The sequence below is a fragment of the Stegostoma tigrinum genome, chromosome 20 (genome assembly GCF_030684315.1).
Source record: "Stegostoma tigrinum isolate sSteTig4 chromosome 20, sSteTig4.hap1, whole genome shotgun sequence".
Classification (NCBI taxonomy): domain Eukaryota; kingdom Metazoa; phylum Chordata; class Chondrichthyes; order Orectolobiformes; family Stegostomatidae; genus Stegostoma; species Stegostoma tigrinum.
Genome location: NC_081373.1, coordinates 36,108,318 through 36,134,867, shown reverse-complemented (window position 1 = coordinate 36,134,867; position 26,550 = coordinate 36,108,318). Strand labels below are relative to the sequence as shown.

Below are 26,550 nucleotides of genomic sequence, written 5' to 3'. Positions count from 1 at the left end.
GTAACTGTCTGTATATTCATTGATCGTACCTTAGTCAAGTTTACTGCACTCTTTCCAACGTTATTTCGTATACATGTGGTTGGGTGGTGTGAGTGTTGAGGGAGAGCGGGGAGATGTTTAAGGTTAAAATGCTGCCTGGATCTGTCTTCCAAATACAAGAGCTATTGGTCAGAATAAACCATTGCCTTGAGGAGTAGCACAGTTTTACACCTAACTGCAGTGAATGTTATATTCTGCAAGACATTGATGAGGGTAATGAGAAGAAGAGGCACTATGTTGAAAACCCCATTTTCTGCACATCTTCAAAGGGTACACTAGTGTACAGCAGATCTGTTTTCAGATAACTTGTTGAACATATGGTGGACAACTTGTCAACATCTGGTATCTTTTTGATGATGCACAAATGTTAATTTAATGAAATAATCAGTCAGTCAGTCACTAGAATATGCCTAAAGTACACCGACAAACTTTTAATTGCAAAGCTAAAATAAAAGGCACAAAGAAGCTGGCTTCATGTACTGTCTTAATATCAACAAAACATTAGAGGCGCTTAAAATTTAGCTTCAGATGTTATTATTGGTGTTTAATACATTCAGCAGCAACTTCAGGGGCATGACCTTTGAGGCTAACCTATGAGCCTACACAGAAACAAAAAAAGTTGTGTCAGCAAGTAACTGGAGTACTGAAACAATATTTTGGGATACCAGGGTATTGCACCAGCAGACTGATTAACCTGCACACCTATTTTATCAAATTATTTATCTAATTTTACATATTTATTGTGTATAGATTAATAGTTACCCAGCTGAATGAAGGCCATTTTGCCTAAGAAGGACATAAAAAGTAATGTGAGCACCACTCTCTACATAACACTGTACCTTCCTTCTTTCAAGTCTGAGACCTTGTCTCTTGGTTCTAATGCTCTCAAAAATTGAATTGGGATTCAAATTACCGACTCATGTAAAGATATTGAATATCTGAACTGATTAAATCATTTAGCTGACTGGCAGCAGTTTTGGAGCTACATTGCATCTGGTGTTTTATTTTGGTAGTAATTTAACAGTAACTGCATTGAATGAGAACCAAAATGCCTCCCATGTCTACTACATTCAAAATTTAGGTACTTTATATTAACATTCAAAGCAACAGTCGCAAAATTTGTTGTGACAATTCCATACACATTTTGATCCTTTTTCAGAGCAGAGGTCAGTTTCATACACCTCAGAATAAATACTAAGAATTCAGTTCTAATAGAAGAGCAACACAACAAGGGAGGAAATACTACACATCTCAGTCTCTCTCAAAAGTTAATTAGTATTTTGATAACACTGTAGATTTCAAAAGGAAAAGAAATGTGACACATTCCATTAGTACTGAAAATGATTTCTGTCAGAATGCAGAGACACACAAACTGAAGACAGACTTTCACTGCAAATGCAATATTTGGAATCAAGATGGTTCAATCATCAACTTGGAGAAAAATATTAAAGTGTGAATCACTGAACTACTAGCACAGCATTTTGGAGAGGAATGAAGATGTGATCTCGAAATGAAGGCTTGATCTGAAATGCAACTCAATTAATCTTGGTAAATCCACAACCATTGCATTATGGTGTCACATCATATTATGAAAAATGGAAAAATGTTTCAAGAGGACTTGCTAGCACTTTTTATAAAAAGGAATTAATTCATCTTACAACCTTGCTCTCAATAAAATTGAGCCACAAGATCTTCAGGTATTCAAATATGTAATTGCTCCGAAGGACTGATTCCAAGTTATTGGCTAAAGTGGTTTTAGGATCTCTACATATGAAAGTGGTGTCAGAAATTGGCTCTGCCACATTCAGAAAGATCGACTCATCAGCATTATTGTCAGCCATGTGGTTTTTTTCCCCCACAACTTAGTTGGGAGAGGCAATGCTTTGTCTCTTGTGCATTAATTCTGAGAAGAGATGTAGAAGAAACTGCTTTATAATGTGATGACTAGCAAGGTGAGGCCAACTATAGGGTGACTGTTCAGATTAAGTCTATATGCAGATTATACATATGACAGGGCCAAGTCCCCATTATGGTACATCATCAGTAGCGGAACATGGAAAGTACCAATACACCTGCTCATATCTGCAACATCCATATTGTAATTGTTTTAATTGAACTTTGTTGTTAGTCCATATGTTAGTGCCAAATGTTGTTAAATGGAATAGTGGCAAGTATGCCTTGAAAAGTAAGGAAAATTGCTCAGGCTCATGAAGCTGCAGCAGAACCAGCTGAGCAAGCGCATGATTCAAGCCTAGGTTTACCTGCAAAAGAAATCAGAAGGTGGATGAGGAAAAAGACACACCTCAAACTCCTTGAACTAGACAGCATGAGAGTGGGATGATTAATTCTTAGTCCTTGCCTAACAGTTTCCTTTTTGAGCCATCAGGTGCTTTTCATTCACATTTCACACTACTCTGTTGCAATGATGGGTCTTTGGGAAGGATGCATCCTTAGTCCAGTCTACTGGAAGCTAGATTGGCAGTAATCTTATTTTCTAATAAACATTTTTCTAACTTTTTACAGTACGAGGTTTAGCACAATGCTTAATACAGAACCATCACTCTCCAATCTGTTGTTCTGTGGTCTCTTACATTACTGATGATTCAAGCTGACTATTTGTATATTTAGCATATATACCTTACACTATAATTTTTTTAAGGTCAAGTTACAGGGAAGGCCACGGCATAGTGGTAAAGTCACTTGGCTAGTAATCCAGTGAATTGGGATAATGGGTTCAAATCCCTCTGTGACAGCTGGGGGAATTTAAATTCAATTAATAAATCTCTAATTCAAAGCTAACCTATCAGACCATTGTTGATTATCATAAAAGCCCATCTGGCCCTGCTGTCTTTGCTTGTTGAGGCTTGTTTGAGACGCCAAGCCCACAACAATTTGGTTGACTCCTAAATGACCAAGCAACCTAATGAGTAGTAACAAACCACTATGAAATCTAGAGGCAATGAAAGTAGATTTACTGCCCAGCAGCAGCAAAAGAGTAAACCTATGGGACCTTCCTAATCTACATTTCACAGATGCATCTGTCCATTACAGTATTGACAGGAGTGACCACTTTACAGCCCTTTGCCACAGTCTTTGTGTGGCACTACATTAATGGTAAATGGATAGATTTTAAGCAACTCAAAATTGGGCATCCATGAGGCTTGAGCACCAGCAGAATTGTATTCAATCACCAAACGCAATTTCATAGCCTGGCACAGCCCATCACATTTGATAGCATAACATTGCCATCATGCCAGGTCATCAAAGCTGCTCCAAAACAGAGTTCAGGAAAGTACGCATGGATCAGCACCTGGCATACTTAAAAATGTGGTGTTGACCTGGTGAAGGAACAACAGAGTTACATGTACGCCAAACAGTGTAAGAAACATGCGATAAGCAGACCAAAGGGATTATGTAACCGATGGATCAGCAAGTGGTGAATAGTGGTAGACAATTAAACAACTCACTAGATGTGGAGGCTCGACAAATATCCCCCTTCACAATGATAGGGAAACGCAGGACCTCAGCGCAAAAAACAAGGCTGAAGCAAATGCAACCATTTCTAGCCAGAAGTGATAAATGGATGATCTATATCAGTCTCCTCCCGAGGTACCCAGCTTCATAGATATCACTCTTCAGATCACTCAATTGTGATTTCAAGAAACGGCTAAGTCACTGAATACTGCAAAAGGACTTACAATATTCTGGCAACAGTGCAGAAGGTTTGGGGTCTGAAAGTAGCTATGCCTCTAGTCAGGGTGTTTCCAGTGCAACAATATTGGCATCTATCCAGCAAATGGGGAAAATTAGCGAAGTGTGGCTTGTCCACAGAAGCCAGGTCAAATCAAACTCGGAGAAATTCAGTCTGCTATTAAGCAGCAGAAAAATAATTAAAAGTATCTTTGACAGTGCTTTCAAGCAACAATGCTATTCACTCACAGTTTTGTTCTGCCACAGCCACTTAGCTCCCTACCTAATGACAGGCTAGGTCCAAAAATGGCCAGAACGGCTTATCTCAAAGTTAAAGAGAGGGCAAACACCCTTGATATCAGCAACAGTGACATAGGTATGGGGTCTAAAAACCCAACCAAACCTGAAGTTAATGCTAATCAAGAAGCAACATTGATCTCAGAAGGGAGATAATTGTGGTTACTGGAGCTCAATCACCTCACATAAATAAATCTTAAAACACCCAACACAACAAAGTTTCATCCTATTCCCTAACACCAGGGAAATTACATCTTTATATCACTTCTTAATTTGACTTCACAGATTGTCCTTTGCTTCTGCCCCGTGAACTGTGGAGTTTTCATACATGGACATTCAAAAACTGAAAGCATGACTTTTCAGAATTGTACAGTACAGAAGAGGCCCTTTGGCCCCTCAAGTTTGTATTGCCAAAAATACACCACGACTTACACAAGTCCCACTTTCCCACACTAGGCCCATAGCCTCGAATATTATAACACTTCAACTGCTCATCCAAGTAGTTTTTTTTAAGTCTGTAAGGTTTACCACCTCAAATACCCTCTGAGTTAGTGCAATCCAGACCCCTCGGAGTAAAAACATTTTCCTCAAATCCATTCCAAACCTCATGATTTTCACTTTAGAGTTATTCCTCCTTGTTACTGACCCTTCAGACAAGGGGAATAGATGTCTATTCACCTGGTCTATGAACTCATAATCTTACACATCTCTATCAAGATTGCCCAGCCTTCTCTGTTCCAAAGAAAACAACCAGAGCTTACCCAGCCTTTCAAAGCTCAAATCCTCCATCCCAGGCAACATCCTGTTGAATCTCCTTTGCACCCCCTTCCAGTGCAATCACATTTTGTTTTGCACCCTTCCACCATCATCCTTTGCTCCTTGCCACTAATTTTGGAGCTCCTAATAACCTACAGATTTTTAACTAGACACTACTGTCCCGGAAGTTGCACCAATTAAAAGCTTTTTGACTGATCAATGGATCCAACAGTTAATAGGCAACAGTCTTTTGATTCACTCCATGTAATATCAAGAAATGTTTAAAGGCATTGGATATGGGACCTCATAATATTCAAGCAATAGTACTGAAGACATCTCCAGAACTTGCCAATCTATAACACTGGCATCTACACAAAGGTGTGGAAAATTTCCCAGGTATGTCTTATGCACAAAAAACAGAACAAATCCAACCCACCCAATTATCATCCCATCAAGTCTACTCTCAATTATCAGCAAAATGATGAAAGATTGGGGTTAGGATCAGTAGGGTTAGTGGTATCAAGTAGCACTAATAATCTTTTCACTGAAAGCCAATTTGGCTTTGTCAAGGTCACTGGACTGTATTACAGCCTTAGCACAAATACGAACAAAAGAACTGACCTCCAAATGTGACATGAGAGTGACTGCCCTTGACATCAAGGCCACATTTGACTGAACATGGCATCAAACAAGTCTAACAGAACTGCAATCAATTGGAGCTAGACAGTAAATTCTCCAGTGGTTGGAGTCATACCTGGCACAAAGGAAGATGACGGTGGATATTTGAGGCCAGTTACCTCAGCTCCGGGATATCTCTGCAGGAATTCCTTATGGTATATATTTTCACGTTAACCTGTTCAGACATATTATGACACACATCTGGACCAGATGGGCCCTGAATGCTATAAGAGTCCACCCACGCCTGTCCCTTAGGGTAATTTTTCTTTTTAAAACCACTCACTGAGAGATGCTGCTACAACCCTCTGGAGCAGAGCTCAGAGATGGGGACACTACCACAAGAACCATAGCTCCTTAAGGTATTTATTTTACCTTTTAAATTTTCTATATTTGGTGATGCAACTCTGAAGAGGTGGGACTTGAACCCAGATCACCTGGCTCGGAGGTAGGGTCACGGCACAGTACTACAGTAACCCTCGTTCCTCAGGGTTTTCTTTTTACCTTCATCAAATCACTTGCAGTATTTTTTTTTCACCTATTCACCACCTGCAGGAAATTGTTTGTGTTCCAACTGACAAATCTACATAGAGATCCTGTTAAAGTGTGGAATAGGGGACTAAGTCAAAATGGAGTTTGAGTTCTGTAAAGTATTTTTGTTTTCTTTTCTAATCAACTTGTTCAGAGATGTTATGGCACATCTCTGGGTAAGTAGCACTTGAAACTGGGCCTCAGGGGTAGGGTGCCCCTTCTTCCTCAGGGTGGTTTCCTAGGGCCAAACATCTCTATTGCTTCAATCAAGGTTGTTGAGGTTTGGTTGTTAAGTATATTCAATGCTGAGATAGACAGAATTGTGATTAGTAAGAGAATCAAGGGTTATGAAGTTAAGGCAGGAATGTGGAGTTCAAGATTATCGGATCAGTCATGATCTCATTAAATGGCAAATTAGACTTGATGGTATGAATGGTCTATGGTCTTCTCTATCCCTAGGGAGCTGCAAAATTCCAACCAAATAATTCAAGCTAATTTTCCAGTTTGGTAAAAATCAATTTTAACCCATTCCATTTGGAGACACATTCTCCATTCTGGATGTGAGTTTGCTCGCTGAGCTGGAAGGTTCATTTTCAGACGTTTCGTTACCATTCTAGGTAACATCATCAGTGAGTCTCCAACGAAGTGCTGGTGTTATGTCCCGTTTTCTATTTATCTGGTTAGGTTTCCTTGGGTTGGTGATGTCATTTCCTGTGTTGGTGATGTCATTTCCTGTTCTTTTTCTCAGGGGATGGTAGATTGGCTCCAAATCAATGTGTTTGTTGATGGAGTTCCGGTTGGAATGCCATGCTCTAGGAATCCTCGTGCGTGTCTCTGTTTGGCTTGTCCTAGGATGGATGTGTTGTCCCAATCAAAGTGGTGTCCTTCCTCATCTGTATGTAAGAATATGAGTGATAGTGGGTCATGTCATTTTGTGGCTAGATGATGTTCATGTATCCTGGTGGCTAGCTTTCTGCCAGTTTGTCCAATGTAGTGTTTGTCACAGTTCTTGCAAGGTATTTTGTAGATGACGTTCGTTTTATTTGTTGTCTGTATAGGGTCTTTTAAGTTCATTAGCTGCTGTTTTAGTGTGTTGGTGGGTTTGTGGGCTACCCTGATGCCAAGAGGTCCGAGTAGTCTGGCAGTCATTTCGGAAATGTCTTTGATGTAGGGGAGAGTGGTTATGGTTCCTGAGCCCATTTTATCTGTTTGTTTGGGTTTATTGCCGATTCCTCAGCAATAAACCCAAACAAACAGACAAAACGGGCTCAGAAACCATAACCACTCTCCCCTACATCAAAGACATTTCCAAAATGACTGCCAGACTACTCGGACCTCTTGGCATCAGGGTAGCCCACAAACCCACCAACACACTAAAACAGCAGCTAATGAACGTAAAAGACCCTATACAGACAACAAATAAAACGAACGTCATCTAAAAAATACCTTGCAAGAAATGAGACAAACACTACTTTGGACAAACTGGCAGGAAGCTAGCCACCAGGATACATGAACATCATCTAGCCACAAAACGACATGACCCACTATCACTCGTATCCTTACATACAGATGAGGAAGGACACCACTTTGATTGGGACAACACATCCATCCTAGGACAAGCCAAACAGAGACACGCATGAGAATTCCTAGTAGCATGGCATTCCAACCGGAACTCCATCAACAAACACATTGATTTGGAGCCAATCTACCATCCCCTGAGAAAAAGAACAGGAAATGACATCACCAACGCAGGAAATGACATCGCCAACCCAAGGAAACTTAACCAGATAAATAGAAAGCAGGACATAACACCAGTGCTTCGTTGGAGGCTCACTGATGATGTTACCTAGAATGGTGACGCAACGTCTGAAAACGAACCTTCCAGCTCAGCGAGCAAACTCATATCCAGAACCTCAACCTGAGCTACAAATCTTCTCAAAACTCGCTAACATTCTCCATTAAACAGTCTTTCTTTTACTTTCTACATAACAGTAGCAACCAAATACTGATGAAATAACCAAGGATGCTACTTAATCATCAATGAAGCAAAACCAGGCCTGTCAGTAAAGAAAAGATCAAAACAGAGTTAAACATGAAGTATGCCGGAAATAAGCCTTCAACATTCAACTTAGTGATTTCTATTGAGGGGAGGATCAAAGGAATTACTAACCTTTTAGGAAGTTGAAGATGAGCAATAGATTTCTTTTTATTCATTCATGGCATAATGGTGCCACTGGCTAGGCTAGCATTTATTATGCATCCCTAATTGCCCAGAGGGCAGATAAGAGTCAATCACATTGCTGTTGATCTGGATTCACATGAAGGTCAGACGAGAAGAGGATGGCAGTTTCCTTCCCAAAAGTGAACCAGATGGGTTTTCTGACAATTGGCTATAGTCTCACAGTCTTCGTCAACAGGCTCTTAATTCTAGAGTTTTATTGAATTCAAATTCCACCAACTGCCATGGCAGGAATTGAACCTGGGGTCCCTGGATCATTACCTGGATCTCTGGATTAATAGTCCAGTGATAATACCACTAAGACATTTTCTTCCCATTTGGTCCACCACAGTTCATGGAGGAAAATTTTCGCAACCAACTCCATTTTAAAGCTGAACAGCTATAACTATAATGTAATACGTAAACGTGACAGCTTCAGTTTTCCCAGGATAAGTGGGACAGCAGCCGAAGCACTAGTGCAATGATTGGCCAAGTAGTACAGCAGCAATAAGAGTCCATGTCAGGGTACATTTTTAGAATTTGAGTTCCTCTGACCTTCACAAAGTTAGAAAAATATACTGGTGGGGAAGAAGGGTTTCAGAAGTACCCCTCTCTTCAGCAATTTCCAATTAATATTAATGGTCACCAAACCAACACTGCCTGCTGACCGCTGCAAGTGAATTTGCGATGTCTAGACATTTGCTGAGAGGAATCTTTACAGCTACAACAGAAACTTATGACATTCACTATGTGACTTCTTATACACAGCAAAGGCATTATTACACTTTTAAGTGAAACATTACTACCACTATATTGTTCATTTGTCACAAGGAATAGAAATTGTACTTTATTGAACTGAAAATTTATTGCAGTGCAAAATTAATTTGAACAAGATTGTGAAACATTGGTAATTGTTTGATAATGGCAGTGTTTCACTGGTTTTAAATGACAAAACATTTCATTGTATTCTTGCTAGACTTTGAAATGCATTAGCTTTATTAAATTACACACACAGGAAATACTTGGTGCATTCTTATTATCTCATTTACTGAATCAGTCACTCCTAAGTGCATACTGCTGGTAAAGTGAGGCTGGAAGTGCATTTTTTAGAAAAGATTCAATATCCCATTGGAAACAAGGTTTTACTGTCTGAGCCACATGGTCACCCATCAAAACATACATCCAAAGAAATGTATTGGATTTTATTTTTTAAAAATCGCACACAGTACATCAAGACATAATGTGCATGTCATTTTGAAAGGTTTATCTCAAAGAGTATTCTTATGGTCATCCAGTCATAGTGTCATACAGCACAGAAACAGACCCTTCAGTCCAACCAGTCCATGCCAAACAAAATCCCAAACTAAACTAGCCCACCTCCCTGCTCCTGGCCCATATCCCTCCAAACCTTTCCTATTCACATACCTATCCAAATACCTTTTAAATTGTATCAGAGATAATGGGAACTGCAGATGCTGGAGAATTCCAAGATAATAAAATGTGAGGCTGGATGAACACAGCAGGCCAAGCAGCATCTCAGGAGCACAAAAGCTGACGTTTCGGGCCTAGACCCTTCATCAGAGAGGGGGATGGGGAGAGGGAACTGGAATAAATAGGGAGAGAGGGGGAGGCGGACCGAAGATGGAGAGTAAAGAAGATAGGTGGAGAGAGTGTAGGTGGGGAGGTAGGGAGGGGATAGGTCAGTCCAGGGAAGACGGACAGGTCAAGGAGGTGGGATGAGGTTAGTAGGTAGGAGATGGAGGTGCGGCTTGGGGTGGGAGGAAGGGATGGGTGAGAGGAAGAACAGGTTAGGGAGGCAGAGACAGGTTGGACTGGTTTTGGGATGCAGTGGGTGGGGGGGAAGAGCTGGGCTGGTTGTGTGGTGCAGTGGGGGGAGGGGACGAACTGGGCTGGTTTAGGGATGCAGTAGGGGAAGGGGAGATTTTGAAACTGGTGAAGTCCACATTGATACCATATGGCTGCAGGGTTCCCAGGCGGAATATGAGTTGCTGTTCCATGACAATTGATTAAACTGCCTCTAATGAAGGCTCACTCTAAATGTGGTCAAGACTTCACAAAGAGTAAGTTTTTAAAATACAACCGTTTCACACAGGATTTTAGAATTATACATCAGAAGCAGCAATGCAGATGACTCTTCAGCCCCTCTTGCTTCTGAGCTGGCTCTTCCTAGGAGAACTATACCTAGTGGATTTCACCCACGTTTTCCACATTGCCCAGTTTGTTTCTCCATTTCCAATAACAATCCAACCATGTCTTAAATTCTCTGAGCGAACCTGCCTTTGCAACACACTCAGTCAGTGCATTTCAGATCCTAACTCCTCATGGCATGAGAGAGATCATCCATTGTCATCATTGCTTCTTTAAATTATGCTCTCTGGTTCTTGGTCCTACTATGAATAGTAATAGTTACTCTGTGTTAATTTTGTGCATAACTCACATAATTTTGGATACCTCAACCTCCTTTGAACCTTCATTTTTCCATTGAAAATTGTCCCAATTTCTCCAATCTTTCCGTGTAACTGATGTTCCTCAACTCTGGAATGATTCTTGTGAATCAGTTATTAAAGACATCCTGACAAGAGGAAAATTGAAGTAAATGAGTGGAACGTTCTCCTCTCTCGAAATAGGAACAGAGTTGGAAAATTGGGGAAATAAATCAAGGGTGTTGGCTCTGGAGAGACAGTTGACTCCTTTTGCCAGTTCACCTTTGGATTATAGCACAGATTCTAGACCAGACAGGTTTCAAGGCAGTTACTTGAAACCACAACGTGTGATTTTCCAGTATAAAGTCACTGCTCACCTTCAGCCACTGTCTGTAAGAATGTATAATGCACAATAACATTGGTAAGCACAGAACTCAGGCTGTGGGCACACATCTATGGCACTGTAGACTTGTAAATAGATTTCAAGAACATGACCATCTGTGGGATATGTTAAGCAGATTAACATAGAAGATGACAAACTACATCAATGAATACTTGGGTGAAATAGCCCATGGGCAATTATGGCCCTTGAGTCTGCAATTTAAGAGCCTGAACTCACCATCTCCCCAATTAACTGTCTTCGTAGCGGTGGCTAGTTCCCTAACTAGGAACCAAGGTGATCAGTATGCCAGGTTGGGTGGGTGGGTGGGTGGGGGAGGAGGGTTCTATTTTTCCCAATCCAGGGGCATTCAGGTGCACAGATAGGGGGCAAGGATGTAACCTCTAAAAGGCAACGCTCTGCCCTTGCTTCCAAATTCCACCCACAGGATGCCAATGTCGAGAACTGTCACAGATCGAGAAATTCACCCACGTTTGCTTCTCAGCTCTCATTAGCTGATTGGTGTGTGATTGACAAATTATCACAGTCACGGGGGTGGCATGTTTGTCACCAGCTAACGCACTCACCCCAACATTTAGTCTCAGAAAGGGACTCTACCCTTTCTGAATGAAGGTTAACTTTTTTTTGTTTTTTTGAAAATAATAAATTTCCAATCTCATTTTTTGGGTACAGGCTAATTTTGTAGTACTTTCATTTAAAATTCTCATCAGACGTGATTCTTATCATAATCGAAAATTACTTTCCTGAGCTGTAAATTATAGAAGCATATGTTGGTACATCACCCATGACGACAAGCTACAACAAATCATGCTTAGACCATCATTTCCTTATATTTCTTTCATAACACAGAGAATATATTGCATAATTATCTCCATCTGCTTTTTGATTACTTCACAAATCACCTAGCCAGCCAAAGCCTGGATAGTACCTCAATAAAACAGAGAGAAATATGTGCTGTGTGAAATACTGATAGAGGGAAAACTGAAGTATTCAAACTTTATAATTCTGGCTGCACATCTCTGCCACAAACATTAGATGTAGTAACTTTCAAATTAAAAAAAAGAGTAATGATGTTCAGTCTGATGGTGAGGGGATGAATCTCTTTGCAATTTACTCCAAATTCCTGCCAATTTATTTCCTGGTTTAATTTGGAGATCAGTCGCATAAATAAAACCATTCAGTACAAGGTGAGTTAGGCACAGGTAACCAATGTTGGTCTCATGCCATAAAAGAATTTTAAGAAGTAGGATCTTGTGGGTTCAACATTATTAAAACACTTCCTGCAAATAGCACTTTCAAACTGAATACATTATAGTAGTGTAATTCAGATGGACATGAATCAGAAAGCTTCCTAACTCACCACACCAACCTCAGGAGAAATTTCTTGAATGACAAGATTGTGGTTGCAGAGGGAACAGTGCAGGTTGAATGTGGGACTGCCACACTACAATGTATATCAGACGTGGTCACACAACTATGGAGTACGAAGGTGGGCTGTTGAAAGGGATCACCTCAGTTCTCTAAGCCATCAATCAAGTTATTTCCTCATTTTTCAGGCCCTCACTCCCTGAGCCCACTCTCCATGTCCAAGTTTGCCAACATATGTAGCCCCACCATCCAAAATGGCCCATCAAACTTTCTACAATCAATTCGGACCTTTCACCTCAAATATTGCCTCATAACGTTTATGCCGACCCATGCCTGCCATCTACTCCAATGCTGATTACCTTCATGTCCATTCCCCAAACCCAAGAGCCCTTTAGAACCACCACTGTGAGCATATTCCAAACTCCCTCGCCAGCCTTTGCCTTTAAACACTCCTTATTCATTCAATATCCTATCACAATGGGCGCACACCAGGGGACAAGCTGAGATAAAATTGAATATTGTGCTAAATATTTGTACAGACTGTATTAAATTGAAGAATCAATCCCATTTATGAAAGCTCATCTCTATTCAAAGCATTTAAATTGCCTCATAACCTCATGTGGATTTACAGGTATCATTTATCAATCTCTTTCAGCTGTCAGCCAAACTGAACTTTAGACTCCCTGCTGGGACAATTACAGATTGTGGAATGTAGTCAAGGATTAGTAATGGCATAGAGATAGCATTTAATGTATCCATCCTTCAAGAGGATTCACATCTACTCTAAAAGATTTTAATACCCACAATCTCAGCTAAATCTCTAGTTACAGTGACAATGGTGTCTGTTTTAATTCAGTATCAAGTTCAAATTACTGACCTTATTTCTGGATTTCCCTCATGCCTAGATCATGCCCTGCCCACTCCTTTCCCTACCAGGCAATGGGATCTGTTGGAAATGAGGGTGGAGCTTCATATTCTTGGTCACACCTGAAATTTTGGAAGGTCCACAGACCACCTTGGCAGTGTGTAATGGTTAGAAACAAAAGAAAAATAAATGAAACTGACCTTCTTGATTTGAATGGCTGATTTTATTAAATATTCTGCTGTATTAACAATGATGAACAGCCTCGCTGTTCATGTGTAGAAAACTGAAAAATATGCTGAAAATTGATCATCAGAAGATCTATAGTGCGCATAGCATGGAATAATGCCAGAAAAGGAATTATCAAAAGAAAATCATTTATACAGTGAAGATTACAGTTGTTTATGAATAGCTGATAAACAACAAAATTTATCAGCTCTGTTAGCTTACAAAATGTTGTCGTATTTTTACTATTAACAATTGTAAGTCAAAGAAAGAAATAATTTATTACCAGATGAAAGCATCTGTCACTGTCTGATTTATGAGTTGACAGTTTTTTTCCCATATTGTGTTGAGTTTTTATTGCAATTAATAGTACAACATGTTACTTGCTCTTATTCAGTCCACTAAATCAACTCAAAGTTTTAAAAAGAATCACTAAAAATCTTGGTAGTGAATTGGCATTGCAGATCAAAATTAATTTTGAAAAAAAATGCCAAATTACCTGCTATTTGAAATTCAGTCCACATATTGGCCAATGTATGAGTTTCTCAGCCACTTTCAATATACATCTATATTAAAGTAAATGGCAAGGAAGCTAAAAAGACTGGCTGGCTATAATTTATATAGTGTTATATCCCTCAAACAGAATATAGGACACTTCAAATCCATAAGACCTTAAATTTAAAACAAAATCGCAGCTTAATTATGAAGGAGGATACATTACTGAAAATGTGATGGTGAAACAGAAGTAAATAAATTGTAAAATGTGAGGCTGGATGAACACAGCAGGCCAAGCAGCATCTCAGGAGCACAAAAGCTGACGTTTCGGGCCTAGACCCTTCATCAGAGAGGGGGATGGGGGGAGGGAACTGGAATAAATAGGGAGAGAGGGGGAGGCGGACCGAAGATGGAGAGTAAAGAAGATAGGTGGAGAAGGTGTGGGTGGGGAGGTAGGGAGGGGATAGGTCAGTCCAGGGAAGACGGACAGGTCAAGGAGGTGGGATGAGGTTAGTAGGTAGCTGGGGGTGCGGCTTGGGGTGGGAGGAAGGGATGGGTGAGAGAAAGAACCGGTTAGGGAGGCAGAGACAGGTTGGACTGGTTTTGGGATGCAGTGGGTGGGGGGGAAGAGCTGGGCTGGTTGTGTGGTGCAGTGGGGGGAGGGGATGAACTGGGCTGGTTTAGGGATGCAGTGGGGGAAGGGGAGATTTTGAAACTGGTGAAGTCCACATTGATACCATATGGCTGCAGGGTTCCCAGGCGGAATATGAGTTGCTGTTCCTGCAACCTTCGGGTGGCATCATTGTGGCAGTGCAGGAGGCCCATGATGGACATGTCATCAAGAGAATGGGAGGGGGAGTGGAAATGGTTTGCGACTGGGAGGTGCAGTTGTTTGTTGCGAACTGAGCGGAGGTGTTCTGCAAAGCGGTCCCCAAGCCTCCGCTTGGTTTCCCCAATGTAGAGAAAGCCGCACCGGGTACAGTGGATGCAGTATACCACATTGGCAGATGTGCAGGTGAACCTCTGCTTAATGTGGAATGTCATCTTGGGGCCTGGGATGGGGGTGAGGGAGGAGGTGTGGGGACAAGTGTAGCATTTCCTGCGGTTGCAGGGGAAGGTGCCGGGTGTGGTGGGGTTGGAGGGCAGTGTGGAGCGAACAAGGGAGTCACGGAGAGAGTGGTCTCTCCGGAAAGCAGACAGGGGTGGGGATGGAAAAATGTCTTGGGTGGTGGGGTCGGATTGTAAATGGCGGAAGTGTCGGAGGATAATGCGTTGTATCTGGAGGTTGGTAGGGTGGTGTGTGAGAACGAGGGGGATCCTCTTGGGGCGGTTGTGGCGGGGGCGGGGTGTGAGGGATGTGTCGCGGGAAATGCGGGAGACGCGGTCAAGGGCGTTCTCAATCACCGTGGGGGGGAAGTTGCGGTCCTTAAAGAACTTGGACATCTGGGATGTGCGGGAGTGCAATGTCTTATCGTGGGAGCAGATGCGGCGGAGGCGGAGGAATTGGGAATAGGGGATGGAATTTTTGCAGGAGGGTGGGTGGGAGGAGGTGTATTCTAGGTAGCTGTGGGAGTCGGTGGGCTTGAAATGGACATCAGTTACAAGCTGGTTGCCTGAGATGGAGACTGAGAGGTCCAGGAAGGTGAGGGATGTGCTGGAGATGGCCCAGGTGAACTGAAGGTTGGGGTGGAAGGTATTGGTGAAGTGGATGAACTGTTCGAGCTCCTCTGGGGAGCAAGAGGCGGCGCCGATACAGTCATCAATGTACCGGAGGAAGAGGTGGGGTTTGGGGCCTGTCCCCAGAGGAGCTCGAACAGTTCATCCACTTCACCAACACCTTCCACCCCAACCTTCAGTTCACCTGGGCCATCTCCAGCACATCCCTCACCTTCCTGGACCTCTCAGTCTCCATCTCAGGCAACCAGCTTGTAACTGATGTCCATTTCAAGCCCACCGACTCCCACAGCTACCTAGAATACACCTCCTCCCACCCACCCTCCTGCAAAAATTCCATCCCCTATTCCCAATTCCTCCGCCTCCGCCGCATCTGCTCCCACGATAAGACATTGCACTCCCGCACATCCCAGATGTCCAAGTTCTTTAAGGACCGCAACTTCCCCCCCACGGTGATTGAGAACGCCCTTGACCGCGTCTCCCGCATTTCCCGCGACACATCCCTCACACCCCGCCCCCGCCACAACCGCCCCAAGAGGATCCCCCTCGTTCTCACACACCACCCTACCAACCTCCGGATACAACGCATTATCCTCCGACACTTCCGCCATTTACAATCCGACCCCACCACCCAAGACATTTTTCCATCCCCACCCCTGTCTGCTTTCCGGAGAGACCACTCTCTCCGTGACTCCCTTGTTCGCTCCACACTGCCCTCCAACCCCACCACACCCGGCACCTTCCCCTGCAACCGCAGGAAATGCTACACTTGTCCCCACACCTCCTCCCTCACCCCCATCCCAGGCCCCAAGATGACATTCCACATTAAGCAGAGGTTCACCTGCACATCTGCCAATGTGGTATACTGCATCCACTGTACCCGGTGCGGCTTTCTCTACATTGGGGAAACCAAGCGGAGGCTTGGGGACCGCTTTGCAGAACACCTCCGCTCAGTTCGCAACAAACAACTGCACCTCCCAGTCGCAAACCATTTCCACTCCCCCTCCCATTCTCTTGATGACATGTCCATCATGGGCCTCCTGCACTGCCACAATGATGCCACCCGAAGGTTGCAGGAACAGCAACTCATATTCCGCCTGGGAACCCTGCAGCCATATGGTATCAATGTGGACTTCATCAGTTTCAAAATCTCCCCTTCCCCCACTGCATCCCTAAACCAGCCCAGTTCATCCCCTCCCCCCACTGCACCACACAACCAGCCCAGCTCTTCCCCCCCACCCACTGCATCCCAAAACCAGTCCAACCTGTCTCTGCCTCCCTAACCGGTTCTTCCTCTCACCCATCCCTTCCTCCCACCCCAAGCCGCACCCCCAGCTACCTACTAACCTCATCCCACCTCCTTGACCTGTCCGTCTTCCCTGGACTGACCTATCCCCTCCCTACCTCCCCACCCACACCTTCTCCACCTATCTTCTTTACTCTCCATCTTCGGTCCGCCTCCCCCTCTCTCCCTATTTATTCCAGTTCCCTCCCCCCATCCCCCTCTCTGATGAAGGGTCTAGGCCCGAAACGTCAGCTTTTGTGCTCCTGAGATGCTGCTTGGCCTGCTGTGTTCATCCAGCCTCACATTTTATTATCTTGGAATCTCCAGCATCTGCAGTTCCCATTATCTCTAAATAAATTGTGCTCCTTTAAAATTCTGCCTGCGGCATCCATCAAAAGTCCTTTGCTGAAGAAGTGTCCGGACCCAGAACCTCAACATTTCTGTTCCGCTGATGCTGCCTGGCCTGCTGTGTTCCTCCACACTGCATTGAATCACTTAGCATCAGTACTGGCTTTGTCAAGGACTCAACTTTAGTTTCCCCATCTCTCTATCTTCTAAGTTCTCACCCTGCCATTGAGCTAGATTGCTTGCTGCATCGTGTACAATCACTATTTATGAAAGGCTGTCCAGCCAGTATAGCAGCAGTCCCAGTGAGCAATCCAAGCAAATGGAAGTACGTCTTCAAAAGATGGATTGCCTATCCTATGGTGGTTCTCGTGGCTGCATGGGCTGTATTGAAGCTTGGTTCACTATTGGCCAGAGGGTTTTGCACATGGATCATTAGCTAAGCTATTTGGGACATGACTTGTCACCCAATAGTTAAGGCTAGAGGAGATGGAGATTGGGGGAAGTAAACAAAATAAGAAAGTGGGAGTAAGTATTGTGACAGCTCCCTGCTAGTGTGTGTATATTTGGAGGAATTGCTACCTGTAGTCACAAACAATTTGGATATTGAGGGAGTGAAATCCCATCCTGTTCATGAGCATGGCTGCATGATACCAGAGAACTTAGAGTGCTTTAGATTTCATTGTAGTCCCTTGAAACCTATCAATAATGGCAAATCTCATGGCTCAGATGGTGTTGATATCTGGGTTAATGGTGAACAGGAAAAATGGAATTGGTTTCCTGTAAAGGGCATCAGTAAACTCAAAAAAACCACAGGAGTTGTTGTTTGTTACCTGATACAGGAACATAGGAACGTTCAGTCCTTTCAGCTTGTTCTACAATTCAATGAGATACTAGCTGATCTAGGTTTAACTCCATATACTTGTCTTTGGCCCATATCCCTCAACAAAAGTGTACCTCTCAAATTTAAAACTAACAACAAATCTAACATCAACTGCCATTTATGGAAGAGAGTTCCAAACCTCTACTATCCTGTCTGTAGAAAAGTATCTCTCCTGAATTGTCTGGCCCTAATTTTTAGACAATGCCCCCTAATTCTAGAAATCCCAAACAATGAAAATAGTTTATCTTTATCTACCCTGCCTTTTCCTGTTAATATCTTAAAGCCTCAATCAGATCATCCCCACAACCTTCTAAATTCTAGAGAAAACAAGCTTGATCTCTAGCTATGGACCAGCCTAAACTCCCTTCAAATATACCAAGGAGATAGCCTAGACCCTAACTTTTATCTTATTTAAAGGCAATTGTAGGGCTCAAAATGTAATTCAATTGGTCACATTACTCTGCTTTAAGCAAATCACACTTTATTCCTTCATGTAGTCAAAATACAAACAAAAGAAAGAAGAATGGATATAATTTTAACTTTATTTAAAAACTTAGTATAATCGATTATTTATGTTAACTGTAACCTTATTTCTTTACTTTCCTACTTATTCTGTGATGTAATGCTTAACTTTGCAAACTGTTTCTCTTACTACTTTGTACTCAAGTTAATTTTTTTTTGACCTAGGCACCTTGGTACCTAAGAAAGCACCTTGTGTGGTGACATTATACAATTTTCACCATACTCCTGTACTTCTGCATTTGAGTACACATGACAAAAGAATTTAAATCAAAATCTATTTAACTTGTAAACAGCAATTGCTCCAATATCGTGAAATCTCAAACACACTGTTGGCAAAGGCAAATTCAGTAAATTAGATTGTCTCATATTTGTTGTTTCTCCAGTCCCAGAGGAAAGAACATCAAGGGAAAATTCTGGCAGAGAGAGAGAGTGAGAGGGAGAGCAAGAGCGAGAACTAGAGAGGAAGAGAGAGGGAGAGAGAAAACTCAAACATTTCACTGCAGCAGGGAGAGACGTAAGGCAACTTCAAAAACTCAATAATTACTGAAAGTTAAACTGAAAACTCTGGGAGTCTTACTGCACCCTTCGTGCTGCTTCTATTGTTTCAACTTTTAAAAAAATGCCACAAATCCTCACAGGCTATTTACTTTATTAGCTTGGAACAAACCATCAGTACCTCTGTCTCAACCACTCTTCAAAAAAGAAAGGACAAAATACACCTCTTATAGTTATAGTATCATCACACTCTTCTCATAACTTAATCTCAGTATAAATTGACATTGTACCCCTTCAATGCTAATATATCCTTCTTAAGGTGATTCGGATTGAGCAATGCTTTTGAACTTGCATTACACTGGCTGTCCTTACAGAATAAAGGTTGCTTGAGATTAAATGGTGCCAAACTGTTTAATGGTGTAGAGCAAATCATCAGCACCATCATCCAGCAGCCATATTTATGCCAGGTAATAAAGTGTGAAGCTGGATGAACACAGCAAGCCAAGCAGCATCTCAGGAGGACAAAAGCTGATGTTTCGGGCCTTGACCCTTCATCAGAGCTCTGATGAAGGTTCTAGGCCCGAAACGTCAGCTTTTGTGCTCCTGAGATGCTGCTTGGCCTGCTGTGTTCATCCAGCTTCACACTTTATTATCTTGGATTCTCCAGCATCTGCAGTTCCCATTATCTCTGAGCCATATTTATGCACTTGCTTTGTTTCTTTCCATCAACAGGACTTGCATTCAAAAATTGCTGCAGTTAAAATACTGCTTTCCATGCACTCGACACACTTCCTTTTCTTTTAAGTGATGTATTAACAATATGTACATCCCATACTATCCTTTGTCCTTCAGAATGTACTTCTGGAAATAGTTCTTCCTTTTCTCCATTGTCTTGTTCTTGTTAGGCCTGAAATTTCATTCAGTACAGTGCAAAGCCTTGTCTGTCACAAATAGTCTCTGGCTGATCGTGACTGACAACATCCCTACTTCTACACATCAGTAACTCACTTGAATGCAAGTCCCTCATCTCTCAGCAGATATACTCACCTGTTAAGATCTCTTATTCCTAAGACAATCCCATCTCAGATGAGATCACTATTCAGTTGCCTGAATTCATAACATTCATCTTTAAGTCTTAGTCATATACTGATTAATGTTCAACTGCTCTTCCTGAGCTCTTATCTTAAATTTCATACTGTTTGTAAACAACTTTAGTTGAAGGTTCAACATGTGTCTTAAATGCCTTAAAAATTCTCCTGCCTGGCTGTTCTTCCCCCTTAACCTCACAGATGAGTATAACAGCTAACAACACACTTTCCCCAATACTGATAACACAATAACCAGCCTTATTTTTTCAGATTCTGTGTTTAACAGACTGTTGGATATGTTATAATTTTGAGATAGAATTGGAACTTCCTCCAGTCTCAATCTCAAATTAAAAGCCATTCTGGCCACCGACAAGCGCAAAGGTGCAGGTTTATGTTCTCCGGTGATTCTTCCAGTAACTGCTTGGGTATAGTTCTAAATATCCACACAATGATAGCAACACAGTTCTGACACTATGTTCGATGGTGGTTTTTAACAATTTCTGCCTTTATGCCTCAATACAAAAAGCAAAAAAGCATGATTATGCCAATTCATAACAGTACAAGCTACAGTATACAAAGGCATTTCTCCAATGGCACATTGTGCACCCAATTTCCCCACAACGCATCATCATCAGCCAAAAGGTACCAATGGAACATTAAGGTTTCCACTTAAAAGCTTTTCAAAGTTATTTTACCAAAAGCTAGACAATAAATTGCGAAATATATTTGAAAAATATTGCCAGGCATGGTTTATTTAAAACAGAAACAATACTTGCATGAGATTAAAGAATATTGTTATAGCTTTTACTCTGTTTCCTGGAAGATTCAGTAAGTTTCCATAATTTCTTAGAGAAAGTTATTTATGTCGGTGACTTTTTTTTCAACTTATTTGTAGTTTCAACATTGTATGTCCAGAGTTAAAATCACAAATCCTTCATATTAACTGTTTTTGTCATTTTGTTTATTTTTTGAGTTTGGCGCAGAGTTTGCAGACCTCCAATTACTATGTTTCATTAATTGTAAGCAATTTGAAGGATCATGTTTTTAAAGGTCCCAAGTCGAAGCACGGTTGACATTTGACTTTGTTGCATTCATTTACAGGTGGTAAATGAATTTTCCACCATGAAATTGCACCTGAGCCCTAAACTTCAAAGGTGCCAGAAATACATTTGATAATTACTGAATCAAATGCTTTTATTTTCCCAGTCAAGAATTCCTGGCAGCAACTGTGAATATGTTAATCAGTGTCAGTTTTAGGATCTCTTCATGAAATTGATTTTTTTAATGCATCCTTGGGTCGTCGCTGGCAAGACCATAATGTATCACCCAAACCTACTTACTCTTGAGCGGGTGGTGATCAGCTGCCTTCTCAAATCACTGCAGTCCATAGGTTAAGCACAATGCTCAGATCTTGACCCAGCAACAGGGGAGCAACCACCATCTAGTGCCATGTCACATTGGTGTCTGATTTGGAGGGAGCTTACAGCAGTAGCATCACCATCCATCTGCTGTTATTGTTCTTCTAGGTGATGAAGATCACCATTTTAAATATACTGTTTAAGCACCTTAACAAATTCCTGTAGTGCACATTGTTTGTCGTGCATTGCTGGCATTGTGTACAGATTGTGGAAAGACTGAATTTTTAAGATGAATGATGAGACCCTGAACAAGTTGCCGATTTATCTTGCATAGAGTCTGGCATTTCAAGAGATGTTGTAGCTGCACCAATCCAGGCAAATGGAGAATACCCCATCACAATCCTGACCTGTTCCTTGTGGAAATGCTTCAAAGATTTAATTGTCAATTCTCAGCCTCTGGCCTACTCTTGCAGCGACATTATTTAATGACTGATCCAGGTAAGTTTATGATCAATAGTAACTTTGAGTTGTTGGCATTAAGGGATTCAGAATGGCAGTGCCACCGAACGCATAAAGGAAATTGCTTGATCTTTTTTCTTGAGCTTGATCTTTCACAAACTCTGGAATTGATTGTGCACAAGTATAACTTATGAGGTCTTGCTTTGTACAAACATGAAATTCTTCAGTATTTGAAGGATTGTGCAGATCATCCATGCCATACAATTAACAGCAAACAACTTCACATTGATGTTATGATAAAGGGAAACTATTCAGTGAAGTAATTAAGATGGTTGGACCAAGGACATTATCCTAAGGAATTTCAAAAGCAATGTTCTGAGAATGAGACTTTTGATCTCTAACAAACACAACCATCTTCCTTTATGTTAAGTCTTACTCCAATCAATGCAATATGTTTCCTTCAATTTCCATTAGCTCCACGTTTGTGTGGGTTCGTTGATGCCACATTGGTTTAATTGATATTCTGATGTCAAGGTCAGTTAGTCTTGCTATGATCCCAATTGATGGCACTACTGAACAAGTTCGATCCCAGAATGAGGCCTTGCTTGATCAGTCAAATGCATTTTCTTCTTTTGTTAAGTTAGTTACACAGTAATTAATCAGAGACCTTCACAAAATGCTGCAGATTTTCTTGAAAAATACAACAGAAGTTTATCACAGAAACAAATTAATTAAACAATCTCATATCACATGGCAAAACAATGTTTTAACTTGATTCCAGACCTATGTGTTCCAGAGATTCAAGTCCAGAGAATTTACTTTCCATATTTCAATTCTTAACTGTTCTACTTGGCTGAGTTCAACTATTTCTTAGCCTTGGACTATGAAGACAATTTAACAAGTCTTTTCCAAATCCAAAATGAAATCTTCCAAACATTTGACAGCATTAACTTTCCGTCCCAATAAGCTGCAACCAAATTTTCCTGGTTCAGAAGTTGCACAACTGTGCTTCTGCTGAGGGAACTTTTCCTTTATCTACAGTGCATATTTCTTCTACGAGAAAATTTAAATTGGCTTCTAAATGCAACCAAGCTGAACAAAGCTGCTCCAGAACTGATCTTTTTTAAAAAAGAGATCTTGCTTATCCTAATTTTTTCTAAATTGAAAAAAAATTTAATGGCAACACTTGTTTACTTTGTAAACATCACATTATATAGAAATCATTCCCTTGGCACCAGCGGAGTTGCAGTTACTTGCTCTCTGACACATACTGGATTAGGTCACTGTTCCAGAAGGAATCTGACCTCGTGTTTACTGAAGAATACCTTTCACAAAAGTAGCCAACAGCTATATATGCCATAGTTTTGAAATTCAAATTCCAAAAATAACATTAATATACATAAATTATAAACTATTCGTCACAGTCTCACCTTACTTCTGTATTAAACTCTTATGTCCATGTTTACAACAATGTATAATAATGTGCAAAGTTACAACACTATCAACAACATCATCCACCACCATAACTACGAGCCGGCTTATGCAAAATGAATGGAGACAATTGGTTTTCTTCTGCATTTCTGGGACAAGCCTTAGCAGTACAACTATCTTGTCCATTATCACCAAAGTCCTGCCGGGCACTGAAATGAAGTTGTATGCCTTTTGTGTAAAATTGTGCATTGGTCTGCAGTTCACTTCGCTCAGCCATGATCTGCTCACTGAAGCTTGGTTTGGGTTCCAGCAGGGCTACTCAGTTCCTGACCTCAATACAATACTCAGTCTAAAGATGAACAAAATAGCTGAATTACAGGGGTGAGGCGAGAGTGGCTGCCCTTGACATCATAGTTGCACTTGACTGAGCATGACATCAAGGATACCTAGCAAAACATCACTCATTGTGAATCTGACAGAAATTTAACTGCTGGTTGAAGCCATACTCAACAACAAGAAAGACGGTTGTGGTTATTGGCAGTCAATCATCTGCATCCCAGGATACCACTGCACGAGTTCCTAAATTAGTATCCAAGTTCTAATGATCTTCAACTGCTTCATCATGGATCTTCCCTCCATCATAAGATGAGAAGGTATTTTCTGGTGATTGTGCATCCTGTTCAAGAACTTTGATACCCTCCAGGACAAAGTAACTCATTTAATAGGGACACCAGCCACCAAATTTAGCACTCCTTCCAGCACTAATGCACAGGGGCAGAAGTCTAAATGCAATACAAGATGCACTGCAGCAAATAAATAAGGTCCCTTCCAAAACTACAACCACTACTTTTTCTTTGAGTCGATATTTCTGCCACTGTTAAACCACCATTTGCTGCCCTCCCTAGCTGCACTTAAGGAAATGACTTGCTTGGCTATTTCAAAGGGCACTTAAGAGTGAATTGTACTGCTGTGGGCTTGGAGTTGCATCTAGACCAGACCAAGTAAGGATGGCAAATTTCCTTCCCTGGAGGTTGTTAATAAACCAGATTTTTCAATGGTTTCATGGTATATACAAAGAAATTTCCAGAGAAAATCTGCAGTTTGGCAGCTTCTGTGAAAAGGAGAAAGATGTTAATGTTTCGAGTCCAGTGAATCTTCTTGAGAACAGTTTTGAACTTTAGAATTTCTGAAGTAGGGTCGCTGAGGTAAAAGTGTTGACATTCTGTCCATAGATCTTCTGAGTTTCTCCAGCAATTTCTGTTTTTATTTCACAACTTCAGCATCCACTGTTTTTCATTTTATTCTAATGGTTTCAGGGTCATCATTATGGAGATTGGCTTTCAATTTTAACTTTTACTAACTGAACATAAGATCTATAACCTGCCAAGGAGGAATTTGCACATAGCCTCAGAGAATTCATCATGGTTCTACTAATCTGGTGACATTATCACAATGGCACCCCTAAAATACTAACTCGAAGGACAAGGGTATCAGATACATGAGACACCATTCCATGAAAGCTCCCCTCCAAACCAAATGCCAAGATTGGAGCTATGTCACTGTTCCTTCACTGTTGTTAGGCCAAAATCCTAAAAATTGCTTCCATCCACAGCACTGTGGGTATACCTATGCCACACAGCCTTCACTGGTTCAAGATGATGGCTCACCACCACCTTCTCCAGCACAAACATGGTTCCTAAGGACTTGGAGTAGATCTGTAGCTCAGGTTGTGGGTGAGGAAGTTGGTTGGCTCGCCAAGCTGGTTTGTTATTCCACATTTGTTTCATTACCATACTTGATAAGATCCTCAGTGCAGCCTCTGATAAAGCGTCAGTATGTTTTCCCGCCTGGTTTTTAAGCTCTGGGGTCAGTTGCGATGGATTGCCTCACTTCCGGGTTTCCTCCACAGTGGAATGTATATGGGGTTGAGTTCACCGTGTTTATTAATAGCATGCTTTGTGGAGTGCCATGCTTCCAGGAATTTTTGTGCTTGTCTCTGCCTAGCCTGTCCCAGGATCTTGGTGTTATCCCAGTCAAAGTGGTGGTTCTCCTTGACCATGTGGATTGAGTATTGGTCATGTCTTTTTTTAGCCAGTTGGTGACATGACCAATACTTACACATCTCAATCCACATGGACAAGGAGAACCACCACTTCAACTTGGACAACACCAAGATCCTGGGACAGGCTAGGCAGAGGCAAGCAGGAGTATTCCTGGAAGCATGGCACTCCACGAACCAGGCTATTAATAGACACATTGAACTCGACCCCATATGCATTCCACTACGGAGGAAACGCGGAAGCGAGGCAATCCATCGCAGCGGGCCCCAGAGTTTAAATACCAGGCGGGAAAACACACTGACGCTTCATCAGAGGCTGCACTGAGGATGTTACCAAGCACGGTAATGAAACGTCTGCAGAACAACAAACCAGCTTGAAGAGCCAACCAACCTCAACACAATCATGGCTGGGTAACACACTTTGAACTTGCCAGCAATGCCCATATCCCATGAAAGAATACAAAAGAAATCAGCCCCCATAAATGAGATAATAATGATTGACGACTAAAAGCCTTGTCAAAATGTGTAGTTTTAAGGAGCATCTTCAAAGAGGAATGAGAAATAGAGACACAAGAATGTTTAGAAAGGGTGTTCCAGAATCCATGGCCATGGCAAAAGAAGGTCTGGCCACCTATTGTGATGCACGTAAAAAATTGGGTGTTCTTAAGCAGCTGGATTTAGGAAAACACAAAAACTTCAATAGCGCTGGGGCAGGAGAAGATTATGGAGATTGGAGACGGGAGGCAACAAAGGGATTTGAAAACAGCCTAAAGCTTTAAAATTGAGGAATTGCATAAGAGATCCAATGTAATTCAACGTGTACAGAGGTGATGAGTGAATGAGATTTAATGAAAATTAGAACACTTTCAGAAAATTTTTGGATGAACTCATCTTTAGATTGCGCAATGTGGAAAAACTCCACAGGAGCGGGTTGAAATAATCAAGCAGAGA

General features: G+C 41.6%; 1 protein-coding gene across 2 annotated transcripts in view; it reads right to left on the bottom strand.

Moving 5' to 3' along the window:
• Positions 1 to 26,550, bottom strand: part of tcerg1l (transcription elongation regulator 1 like) — a 624,439-nt gene that overhangs the window by 541,660 nt on the left and 56,229 nt on the right. The gene's annotated exons all lie outside the window — the stretch shown is intronic.